Source organism: Vombatus ursinus, unplaced genomic scaffold (assembly GCF_900497805.2).
Source record: "Vombatus ursinus unplaced genomic scaffold, bare-nosed wombat genome assembly UNPS02010394.1, whole genome shotgun sequence".
Classification (NCBI taxonomy): Eukaryota; Metazoa; Chordata; class Mammalia; order Diprotodontia; family Vombatidae; genus Vombatus; species Vombatus ursinus.
This window is the reverse complement of record NW_020950172.1, coordinates 2,622,369-2,635,638: the sequence shown is the minus strand read 5'-3', so window position 1 is coordinate 2,635,638 and position 13,270 is coordinate 2,622,369.

The following is a 13,270-nucleotide window of genomic DNA, read 5'->3' as shown; positions in this document are numbered from 1 at the left end:
GACACTGTCTAATGAGTCGTGTGACCTTGAGCAAATTACTTCTATTCTCTGGGCCTCAGTTTCCTCCTTTGTAAAATGAATGTGACTGGCCTAAATTATTAGAAAGATCCCTGCCAGTCCTGACAATGTACAACTCCATAATTCTGCCTTCACTGGAAAGGATGACTTCTGGGTTCCCTCTTCTTCCCATCACCAAGTCTCCCTATCCATTCTCTGAAGTCACACTGTAGGACACGAATCACTGGAGAGTGCAGCCTGAAGACAGCCATGTCCTCACAGCCATCGAACTGAATTAACACCAGGGCTCAAGGAATCCCGAAAGGCAGAAAGAGAGAGGAGAGGGGACCAGGGTGCAAGTTTCAGATCTGGGTTGATAGCCAGAAGAGCAAACAGATGACCCAAGAAAATAAATGAGCTCTTCTTATGGCAAAGTCAAAGGAAAAAAAAGCCTTTGCTGGCACTGCCAAGAAATGGATGAGGATGTAGGGATGACAGCTAGAAAATGAAACATCCATGCGTGTCCTGAGATGCACTGGAGGGAGGCTCTAAGGGGAGAGATTCTCAGACAAGGTTTGGATGAACTCGGGCATGGCACAGGTGCAGTACCTCTGGGCTGATGGAGAGGCACAAGATGTGGCTGGAGCCCCAGTGCCATTGACTCATTGCATGATTTTGGTCAAATGACCTTGCCTCTGCACTCAGAACTGCCATTTCCTCATCTATAAAATGGTAACATTAGTAATACTCAGGTCCTACCAGCAGAGGGCATGTTAGTGCTCGGGTAGAAGCTCCGGGCAGAACTCCACTAGGGGGTGAGGTCCAAAGAAATGGCCCCACTCAAAGCCAGCTAGAAGTTCCCCTCAGGAGTGCAGAGACTTGAAGGCAGAAGAACTGTGACACTGGATGAGTCCTTTTCCTTTTCTGAGCCTGTGCTTCCTTTTCTGTAAAATGAGGTTAGACTAACTGATTTCTATACTGAGGCCGGGCAGGGGCAGGGAAGGGGAGGACATTTGTCCATTACAACAGAGCTTGTTGATGGCAGAGAAGAGGCTAGAACCCATGTTACCTGACTACTAATCCACCAGGAAGCTCTCTCTCTGCCCTCCCCTTCCTTCAGGGCCTTTCACTGACTTGTTTTCTTTACTTGTGCTAGAATTCAAATCTTCCAAAGTACCTTAGCATTTTGGAGCTAGAAAAGAGCTGAAGCCATCTGATCCTACCCACACTTGACCAAGAATTCATGGGATTGGAAGGCCACAGGGTTATATACGGGAAAGAATTTAAAGGTCATCTAGGCCAGGGTTTCTTAAACTTTTTCCATTCATGATCCCTTCAGCACTTCTTAAACTGTAGGTCACAATGGTCATGACCCACAGTTTAAGAAGTGCTGAAATTTCTAGGCCAACATTTCACCAATGAGGAAACTGAGGTCTGAAGAGGCTGAGCGACTTCTCAAAGGTCATCCAGTTAGCAAAGAGCAGAGCTAAGGTCCAAGCTGAGGTCCTCCCTGTATCTCCAAAAGCAGTCCTCTTTCCACCATCCCATACTGCTCTACATCCCTGACAAGGGGTCAGTCAGCCTGCCTTTGAGGACCTCTGTGATGGAGAGCTCAATATGCCAAAAGATAGATAATCTATGTGATATTACCTTCACTTCACCCATGAAGCTCTTACATAAGTTACATTAAACTGTGTTCGGAAAGTAAAGATGTCTACTGGATACCCAAACTACCATTCAGTCAAATGACTTGGAAATTTAGTGCAAGAAAAGAAATCAACTCATGTCTTAGCTGACTCCAAAGTTGTCAGATCCCTCACTGTGAGTAGCCACAAGGCCTGTGAGCCAAGTTCAATTCCTGAAATTAAGCCTGGAAGGAAGAAATGAAGTGCATATATGATGCTTGGAGAATAAATGACTATTCATTTACTGGCGTTAGAGTTGCTCTCTCTTCTCCGAGATTTCCATTAAGGAAAGTGACACCAACCTAAGGAATGGGAGCCATACTAAAGAAACTGAAGAGTCCAGCCCTGGCCCACTCAGATTTAATCCTATTATGTAAATCAAAGTCAGGGCCAGAGGTGACAGAATTCAAAGGTACTTTCTTCGCCTCAGGGTGAACTTATAGACATCACCAACATTGCTTCAATTTAAGCAAAGGGTCTTTAGGTATTGTTCTTTATTTAACTCTGAAGAGTGTATACATGTGACCTTTCATCATCAATTCAATTCAACTCAATAAACATTTATTAAGCCTCTACTACTGATCAGCTAGGTGGCCCGGGGGATAAGGGCCTAGTATCAGGAAGACCTGAGTTTAAATCTTGCCTCAGACACTTACTAATTTTGTAACCCTGGGCCTCAGACACTTACTAATTTTGTAACAGAGGGCTTTGTATACAACAGGCATTTAATAAGTGCTCGCTGAATTGAATTTATTATTGTTATTTGAATCATCATCATATTCCCGACATGACTTTCATAACCATCTTCATCACCAACACCACACCTGCCATCTTCATTGCCATCCCCACATCCATCTTCATCTCCAGAATCTGATCCTTCATTTTTCTGGTATAGCTGACGTCTCCCATTCATTCCATCAACTGAAATCCATCCTTGGCACATGATTTTATGAGTTGCTATGGACTAATCAGCTGGTAAACAAACCTGTGGTGATGAGCTATTCTAAAGGGAGCAGGTCTGTTCTTTGGAACAGTCCAGCCTGGGCTTACACACAAAGGCTTCCCAGATTGATAAGACCTGCCTAAGCTCACTTCTTGGCTACAGAGAAGCATCTTAGAAAGATGATAGTGAGGGTCACAAAATGGAGAGTTCCAAAGAATAGATACCAGTAAAATGTTTCATGACCAAAGTCAAAGATTGAGAGTTGAACCATGTGATTTCTGAAGTCCTTTCCAACTGTGTGTGTGTGTGTGTGAATTTGTCAACTTTCGGACTTTGAAATATTTGTGATTTCATCAGTGTGTAGATACTTCTTGTAGAGATCCAGATTCTAATCCTTCAACTAATTTTTAGAATGTTTCATGAGTTGATATAGTCAAATCTAAAACAAAAATCCATGGTGAGAACTTCTGGTGAACCTCAGCCATCCTTGACTCTTCCCTTGCACCCTCCCCCACATCCATTTAGATGCCAGGTTTTCTCAATTCTGCCTCTATAGCCTCTCTTGCATGCCCTTCTCAAGCCTCTAATTTAGACCTACCTTTCTTCCAGCCTGAATTATTGCACTGTCCTCCCCCTTGGTTTCCCTGCCACACACCATTCCCCTCCCCAATATATCTTCCACATAGCTAACAAAATCATCTTCATAATGCTCTGACTACCTGATCATACTACTCCTTTAGTCAAGTCTTCTGAATGTCTTCACTGCTTGCTGCATAAACTTCTCTTTCTAATATTCAAGCCCTCCACAACTGACTCCAACCTACCTCTTTAATCTTATTTCATATTTCCCCTCAACGGCACTGATCAATTTGCCAGTGCTGATCTTAGCTTGCCATCTTCCATTTGTATGCTTCTCCTTATACTACCACTATACATAGAATGGAATCCACCCCATCTAAATCTAGTCCTTCACTTAAGGCTTCTCCCCTTCTTTACCAGCCAGGTGCTATTTATTTGATGAAGCCTTCTCTAATCCACTCAAGTGAAAGTAATTCCACCCTCTTCAAATTTCCCAAAACATTTTTACAGGTACTCTTCTTTGTACCATAGGTGTCGATGTACTTGTCCTTTCTTGCCTTGAAAGCTCATATCTATCTTTGTATGAGCAAAATTGAGTACCATGCCTTCCAAGTTGCTTAATAAATGTAGAATTCAATTAAAACTTTTTCTCAGCTGATTTAATAAAATGATATTTTAATCCAGAATGAATGAGTGTAAGCATCTGTCCTAAATTCTGACTCAGTCAATCACACTTTTGGTTTGAAGAGAGATCCCCTATAGACTGTGAGGTAATCAAGATGTCTGTTTCCAAATGACATTCTGCTAGATTCAATAAGCCATGAAGGTACTTCTTGGGGAAAGTCCCTAATCACTCAAAATAGTTTAACCTAACCATCCACATAGTAAAAACCAAATGGATAAAGAATATCTGTTGTTCATATTATGAAATTATGATATTCAATTAGATGAACAAGCAATAGAGCTCATCCATCAGTATGGGGGTGGGGGAGTAAGATTGAGAGAGGGGGGAGGGGATGATAATAAACACCTATCTCCTCCAAAATCACAACAGTGGTGTTGCAGGGCCTATGAACTCCAAGTCAGGAATCCTAGCTTTCCAAGATTGAAGAGAAGTAAGAGAATGGGCAGAGTGGAGTGAGAAATCTTCTGGAGAAGATAGGATGGAATGGGATCACTTGTGCACATAGAAGGGCTTCATTTGGCAAAGATACAAGACAGAGGTGGAAGAGGAGATAGTGGCAGAAGGCATCTGAGTGACATGAGATGAGGAGGGGAGATAAAGGGGCTCCAATGGAATGGTCTCAGTCTTTTCAGGGAAGGATGTGGCAAGGCCCTCAACTGAGACAGTGATAGGGAGGATATCATGGGAGCTTTCAAGAGGGAAGATCAAATTTAGAGCAGTTGCTATGGTCAGGGGGGTAGTGCATCAGTTACAGAGATGTAAAAGAATATGTTTACCACAGTGTGGAACTAGTTGATATTGTGTGGCATAAATTTGTACTGGACCTAGCCAGCATAGGGTGGCTGTAGGGGGAGGGGGGTGGGTATGGGTGTGGGGGGGTGTTAGATTTTCTTCAGCTCTCTTCAGAAGCACATGAATAGGGACGAAAGTGGACAATGGTAGTATTCAAAGTTTGGAGTTTGGCAGGGCGTGATAGAACAAAAGGGCAAGGACTTGAGTGTGGAGGAATAGCATAGGGCTGAACTGGTTTGCCAAGGAGCTGAGATAGAAAAGGGAGGATAGAGTATGTCCAGTACAAAAGGGATGGTCCAGTAAGGAACTGAGGAGTGGGGATATTGGAGAGAATGAAGAAAGACTTAGAAGGGGAAATAGAACAAGAAAAGATTAAAGTACAGTAGAGTCCATACACATGGAAATAGAATACATATGGGTGGCAGTATCAGGGAATGAAGACTTCGGTGTTTAGCTCAGGTGGTTTGGAAGAGCAGGTCATAGGAGATGAGCAAACTGAGAAGCTGGCACATAAGGGTGTTCAAAGGAGTGTCTAATTCTATCTATCTGTCTATAGACACGTTGAAGTCCCTAACATATGAGGACAGAAATTGGGGGTGGGGCGGGGGGGGGGGGAGGCAGAGACTCAGAGCTAAGCACTGAACTCAATGAGGGTGAATAAGGAGAATGTCCTGGGGGTTGGTCAAGGTTATTGTTGTTTGTCCTTCCTGTTTGAAGAGGACCAATGACTTTGCGGACAGTATCTTGACTTGTGAGTAAATTGGATTAAAGTGAGGCAGAGTTGCACAAGGTCATCGGCCTTATTCTCTTTTATTGAGTCATGGAAGTCTAATGTCAAGACAGAAGTCGTGATGATTGATGGTGGCTTGGGATACAGTGGATGACTTTGGCATCTTCAAAGTCTGACCAACTCCAAGCACTCCCCAGAGCCTGCTTCAGCGCACTTCATGGCTATTATAACAAATCACTCTCATCTACTCTTTCCACCAGGGAAAGTCTTCAACTGCTTGGGGTGGACATCCCCCTACCTCACCAACAGGTTTGATGCCTGTCAGTTACCCTCAACCTGGTTTAGCCCGTCTGCCAAGACAGCTTAACAAGGTGTGGCAGCTGCACGTGCTGGAGCTACTGGTGAGAGCTGGGAGAAGAGGACAGAGTGGGAGCATGCTAGCTATTAAGGAACGGGTTAGGAAAGAATATCAGTGACTAGAGAGAGGTCCCTTGAGAAAGGCAGATGATTAAACTGACCAGTGTTCTCCCTCAAGATCCTACCTCATGGTAGGCAGGCATGTGGTATCCTATGAGGCCCACCTTACAGCCAGCAGCAGCAGGAGAACGTATTGCCCAGGGGACTCTGGACAGGAACAGGCAGTTCAAGCTGGGTGTGGTCCTAAGGTAGCCTGCAGAGCTGGAGAAGGCCCTGGGGTGACAGAATGTGGGAGGTCCAAATCCAGGGCTGACTCAGGACTCTTGGAAGGCCTTGAGGCAGACAGGGACTGGTAGGCATATGGTTTGAATGAAAAGGGTTGGACTACATGATCTCCAAGATCCTCCTCAGCCCTGACATCCTAGCTCTACATTCTATGTCCCTTCCAATCCTGACATTCTATGCTCAATATTCTTAGAAGACTTCCAGTTCTGACATTCCCCGAGTACAAACCCAGGATTCTTCTGAATGCCCTACGTTGCCTCCAGGCAAAGTTGCAGAGGGAAGCTTTTATCTTGCTATAATTACAAACTTTCAAACAAGCAGGATAGGCCCAAAACAGAGTGGATTTCCTCAGCAAGGAGCCGGTCTCACTTCAGCAGAGGTCTCTCAGCAAAGGCTAGAGAATGACTCGTCAGATACATTTTCTAAAGGAACCATCGTGCCAGAGATGGGTTGGACTGGATGGCCCCTAAAGTTCCCCCCTAATGCTGAGATTCTGTGATTTTACCATTCTAAATGTGTAGCTGATTAGGGAGGGAAGAGCGACAGAAAGCCGACGCATTACCTCTGGGTTCTCAGCTGATGCACAATCACCGAATCATCATCTCGAAAGAGCTCTTCCCATCCAAACACCGACAAGCTGCCTGGGGAAACCAATGTCACCGAGTGGTAACCCTCTCCCTGGCCCATGACATGACTCATTTAAAAAGAACCAGACAGAATCGCCGATGCATTTCCTGGGAGAATGAGACTGAGAGTGGAAACAAAGGTGATTGGACAGTGTCCCCTGGGTGCTCCCAAAGTTATCCTCAAAGTCCACTCTTCCTCAGAGGTTTATCAGCTGTGCTATTGCCATTCCTGGAGCTGTTTGACTTCTCTTGCTATGAATCAAGGTCAGAGTAAATAGCGGAAGATAAAGCCGAGGAAAGTAGCGATGAGGGGATACAAATGGTGCCCGCCTTCATCCGGCCTTGAAAACATAGAGTAAAAGCTAATTAAATACCAGTGGTGTTCTAAAACAGCCTCCAGATCATGCCGGTTTTAAGTGTTACCGTGTCTGTTTAGCTGTCTCTGAGCAGGGCTCAAATGAACACGTTGCCGGCGAGAGCACCATTCCGTTAAGGCCCCCCATCTCGCTAACAGTGCTTGTTAGTGGGTGTTTAAATAGCAGTGCTATAGCTTTTAAGTAGCCTGATCTCAAGCCATCATCTGCTGCCTGTCTTTAATTGGGGAGCTCAGGAAAAATCCGAAGCCTAAGCCAGACCAGTGAGCAGAGCTGGGGAGAGCGAGCTGCCTCTGGCTGTGGGCATCATGCCAGGAGCAGGGCAAGGAGGAAAAGCCAACATTCCATGTGCCCAGACTTTGGAGGGAGTCTGGGTCAGGGAAAGCTGAACCCCCATGAACCACCCCCAATAGCAGAGGGAGCGGAGCTCCAAACAACGTTGCTCCACACATAGACATTTCTTCACTGTCAGTTGAGAGAGTATTACAAGAAATGTATGACTAAATTTAATACTATTGGACTCTGGAAAGAGGTTTGGAAGTAAAGCATCCCAGAACCAGAAGGAACCTCAGAGAAATCCTAATCCAATCTGCACCCAATAAAGAAGCCCCTCTATAGCATCCCACCGAGTGGCCATCTGGTCGTGTCTGTTTAAACATAGGCAACAGGGAACTCACTAAGCAACCCCTTCTAGAGGTAGCTAGGTAGCACAATGGGCAGAGCACTGGTCTGGAATCAAAGAGATATGAGTACAAATCCAGCCTCAGATACTTACTAGCTGTGTGACCTTGGGCATGTCAATTGACCTTTGTCTGCCTCAGTTTCCCCAACTATAAAATGACAATAATAACAGCATTGACCTCCAAGGATGGTTGTAAGGACCAAATGAGATATTTGTAAAGTGTTTGACATAGTGCTTGGCACATAGTAGGCACTTAATAAATGCATGTTCCCTCTTTTCTCCTCCTCTCAAGGCAGCTCTAATTTTTAATAATAACCTTTCACATAGATATAGCAATTTCATAATTGCAGAACATTTTCTTCAAAACGACCCTGTAAAGCAAATGTTACTTTCTTTTTCCACCTGATGTGAGATTTCAATAGTATAGAGTCATCTATTATCATTATTACTTTATTTTTGGAAGGTGGGGAGGTCCAGATCTGTGCTTTCCTTAGCTTAGGGCAGCCCTAGTGTTCCCAGAAGTTCCATTCAGCAATGATGACTGACAACTCCTCGATTTAAATTTAGTCAGTATGTGTCTGAGGTAAGATTATTGACGACAATCAGGATGAGGTAGTGGTGGTGGTGGTAATGAACTGCAAGCTGTATGAAGACAGGGCTTTGGCTTTATGTATGACCCTCCTCCACTTAACCCAGAACCCTGAATATCTCATGAGAACTGTAAATACTTACCTAATGAATGGGTAGGTGGATGAATGACTGGAATAGGGGAGTAGAGAAATGGATAGATGGATGAATAGGAAGATGGACAGATGAATGGATGGAGCGATGGGTGGTTGGATGAATGAACAAATGAGCAATCCAAACTCTCATCTCATTATTCAGTGCATCTTTGTGACATGGAGGTCACCTTGGACCTTGCCGACTCTATCAAGCTGGAAGGCTTTGAGTCTAGGCTCAGCGAGAGCCTCTGTGTCTGGTGTTCAGAGCTCAGCTAGGCTAAGTTTGGGGAAGGCTCCCCAACAGCTTGGCTAGAAGAGGAGGTATTTGTCAGGTACAGAAACTTTTGAAAGCCATCCCCTAGGTCCACAAAGCACTGGGGCTGGCATTGGTGGGAAGAAGACCTCGCCAAATAAATCACTGATCCTTGAAGAGCACAACAACACAATCTAGAGGTCCTCCAGTCTAACCACCTTCCCTCATTCTACAGATGAAGATACTGAGGTCCAGAGAAGAGAAGGGATTTCCCCAAGGTAGACTTCTGCTTCCAAGTTGAGAGAGTTCTTTTTTCCTGTACTAACCTCTCCTCTCTTGTGATCCCCCTCCCATAAAGAGAGAGACTATTTAGGAAATATTCCTTTTTGTCTTTCTATCTCTGGGGTCCAGCACAGTCTCCACACATAGTAGGTGCTTTGTTCTTTTAGAGGATTTTATGTTACTGTTGAAGTGAAGTGAATGAAATGGAACTGAACCGAATGTGTCACGGGCCACTAGAAAGAACCCCCTTAGCGTCATTCAGCCACCCACCTGTTTCTGCTCCTGCTGCACCTTAAGTCAGCCCCTTCCCTGGGTGCTCTAGGGACCTCACTTAGGAGGCAGTGCAATGGGTATCATTTTAGCCAGATGGGAAGAATTTGACTGGCAGAGCATCTTGGCTCCAAAGTACAACCTCTTTTCTTTAAAACTGACTGATTCCAGTTGCCCAGAAACATCAGACCAAGCAAAGGGTGCCCAGCTCCAGGCTCTCCTCCCTGCCTCTCACATACTTTTTTCTGTCTTATTAAAAGGGTTGAAAGTTAATTCCCCAAAGTGTCAGAAATCTCTAGTTGACGCTGCTCTGTCTTCCATCACCCCGCATTAGAAATTCACCTAATAGAGTCTTTTCCTATTAATAACCAGCCATTTGTCTTAATTCAATAAAAAAAAGATGATTGATCACATTTGCAGTGCTTTCATCGAACTGCTGAATGTGATGGATGGAGGCCTGGGACCATGGAAAGCACCAGCCAAGCAGTGTCCTTGGAAGGAATGCTCTGTCCCAATGCACACGTTGGGGAGAGAGGGCTGGACCAGAATCCAAACTCATCTAAGTGCAAACCAGGAGCAAACGTGGAATTCTTAAAAAAAATAAATAAACTGATTGTGAGAAACGTGAGGTCTCAGAGACTATATTCAGCCAGTTCAATACAGATACAGCTATATCAGTCTATATTCATGATGGCTGAAAAGTCAAAAGGCCTGGGTTCAAATCCAACCTTTGATACATACTGGCCATGTGACTGGAAGCAAGGGACTCTCGGAGCGCTAGGGAGCTCTCTCAGATGAACAGTCGAACAGCAGGTGCCCATTGGCAGCAGGGGAGGGACTTCTGAACATGCGGGAAGGGAGGGGCTGAGGGAGTGTTGATCTGTATATATACATATATACTCGTTATACACACACACACACACAGACATACAGTCAGAACCTCATGCTAAGCACTAGGGGAGATGTGTAGGTGAATTAGACATAGTTTCTTTCTTCAGAAGTTTATAAATTAGTAGTAGGATAAGATGTACATGAATCATTAATAGTAATAATAATAATCGCTAACATTTATATAGCACCTACTATGTTCCAGGCATTATGTTTAACATTTTACAATTACTATCTCATTTGAACCTCACAACAACCCCGGATGGTAGGTGCTATGATTATCTCCATTTTACAGGTGAGGAAACTGAGGCAAACAGAGGTTAAGTGACTTGCCCGGGATCAGACAGCTAGTAGGTATCTGAGGCCACATTTGAACTCAGGTCTAGGCACTTGAGAAATTATTATTGACTTGACATTACCTCTGATCCTTCCTCAGATAGAGGAGAAATCTCTGCTTCCCAAACAGGCTACAATGTTCCTAACAGCTTGGCCTACCTCTTAATCCTATTTTGGACTTTGCCACATTATACTTGGCGGGGGAGCAGGTAAAGTATTATCTGTCACCCCCCCACCCTATACTTGTGCCTCTTCGAGGGTGAAGAAGTAGCACAGTAGGGGAGTAAGCGACCTCCCCCAGCTTGGAGCCTTCCAATGAAGTCTCTCAGATGTTCTGCTCGGCCTCCAGCGCGGAGCCTCCGAATGGCACCGCAGGGTGGCTCCCTGCTCTCTGCCTCCGGCATCTGTGGCCGGGGAAAGAGACCTGTGCATCACGAACTCAAGATTAGTGACGAACAAAGGATCAGAGGAGCACTTTGAAAGAAACAGAGAACTCTCCTATTCACGCATATATGAATCTATTTACATATGGAGTTATGCATTTGAATGAATACATTTTAAAACTTGGTTTGGTGTTACTCTGTGCCAGGTGCTGTACCAAGCAGTGGGGGGACAAAAAAGAGAGGACAGTTGCTGCCCTCAAAGATTCTACATTCTAATATGGAAGACGTGTTTTCTTACTGTAATATAAACGTTTACAATCCACAAGCATATAGACTAAAATTATTGTTGTTGTTGTTCAGTCATTTTTCAGTCATGTCTGACTCCTCATGACTCCATTTGGGGTTTTCTTGGCAAAGGTTTAAAAAATGGTTTGCCATTTCTTCTCCAGCTCATTTTACAGATGAAGAAACTGAGGCAAACAGGGTTAACTGACTTGCCCAGGGTCACACAAATACTAAGTGTCTGAGGTAGGATTTGAAATCAGGTCTTCCTGACTCCAGGCCTGGTGCTCTCTCCACTGAGCCACCTAGCTCTCCTGATTATAAAATATCCACATGTAAAGAGGTCATGTGACTTTGCAAGGGACTCATTTATCTCTTTCAATAATCTTAGTCAGGACCCCTCTCAATCAAGTCATAATGAATTATAATTTTTGTTTCTGAGCAGTTCCCCCCAACACACACAAATGATTGTCTCCCAAAGGAAAAAGGGGGGGAAATAATTAGAAATTCAAAAATCAAAGGGAAAATGGGCTCGAATATCTGCTAATTTATCCAAATGTTTCAGTGGTCAGGTTAATTGGAAAATGAAAGGCAAGGACACATAGACATGGTGCAAAATGGACCGAAAACTATAAAAGGGATTTTAAAAGAGTATTTTGGAAAGCTCTTTTTTTTAGGGGAGTGACTTATGAGAATTCCAGGATACCTCTTCTGCTAAGTTTTTAGGAGCCTTGTGTAATCTACCAGTTTCCCACTGTCAAATAAGTAAAATGTGGACGAGTTTGGAATGTGAAAGGAGGCAGGGCAGTTATTTGGGTAAAGCCGGAAAGGCTCTAACTTTTGTCTGGAAGGGACTAACCAGAAGCAGGAGGGTGCCACCGAGCCTCGTTCCAGGGGACCTCGGAGCCTGGTATTGTGAGCTTGAAAACGGGCCTCAACTTCGCTTTCCAGGGTTGAGAAGAAAACAACAGCAACAGCTGTTGACCAACCAACATGGCCAGGGCTGGAACCCAGAGGGCTTAAATGAAGAGACAGCCAACCGACACGAGAGGGCTAGGACACAGGTACATCGTACTTAGACCGCAGTACACAGAGAATTACTGGCCCAGCTGAAACTGGAATACCGGCTTCCTGGTTCCCAGGCTAGCCCTCTTCCCACTGATCATTCCCTGCCGCCTCCTAAGCCAGGGCTCCTTGGGCAGATGGAAAGATAAGACACCAGCTGGAGGGAGTCCCCGCTGTTAAGCTGAGAACAGGCGTCTACAACAGAAAGAGCAAGAAACATCAAGAAAATACTTGAATCTCGGCTCAGACAACATTTCCCCACTCTCCTGGGGCGAGCTGATTGTGTGATCGGATGGTATATATAAAAAGTGATGAGAACGAAAGAATCGATATAGCTTTAACACACAAGGGGCAAGGAGAAGCCCTCTCTCCACTCTGATGACTCGAACACATCCAAGACTGGGTTAATAGCCTTTCTTTTATACTGAAGTAAACACAAATTCACAATTCACATTGAATCATGGAGTCTAAATGTGGGATTCCCTCTTACGGACACAATTGCCCCTTACACATGTGTAAACACAAATGGAGCTTTAAAGGAATTAACCAGTCTTTATCTATGAGATATTAATTCCCTCAAATTCGTATTTTCAGGAACAAAGGCACCATTGAATAACTGAAATGTGCCCAGAGGAAGCTGACAAGGTGAGGGGACCCAAAGCATGCCGGAAGACAATCAGTTGGAGGGATTGGGGGTGGTTCAGTCTGGAGAATAAAGACTAAAGAGCTAGCTGACAGTTGTCTCCAAAGTATCGAAAAACTGGTCCGTGGGAGGAGGAGACAATCTGTTCCATCTGCCCCAAAGGGCAGAATACGGACTAGATGGGGATTGAGGCTGAGAATAGAGAAGAACATTATAACAATGACAGCAACCCTATAGTGACTGGACTGACTTTGGAGGTAGTGAGTTTTGGGTGGATCCAGACAGAGATAAGATCACTAGTTCTGGGGACTGTGGATCCAAGATTCTTATCAAAGCGTGAAGAGATCATTT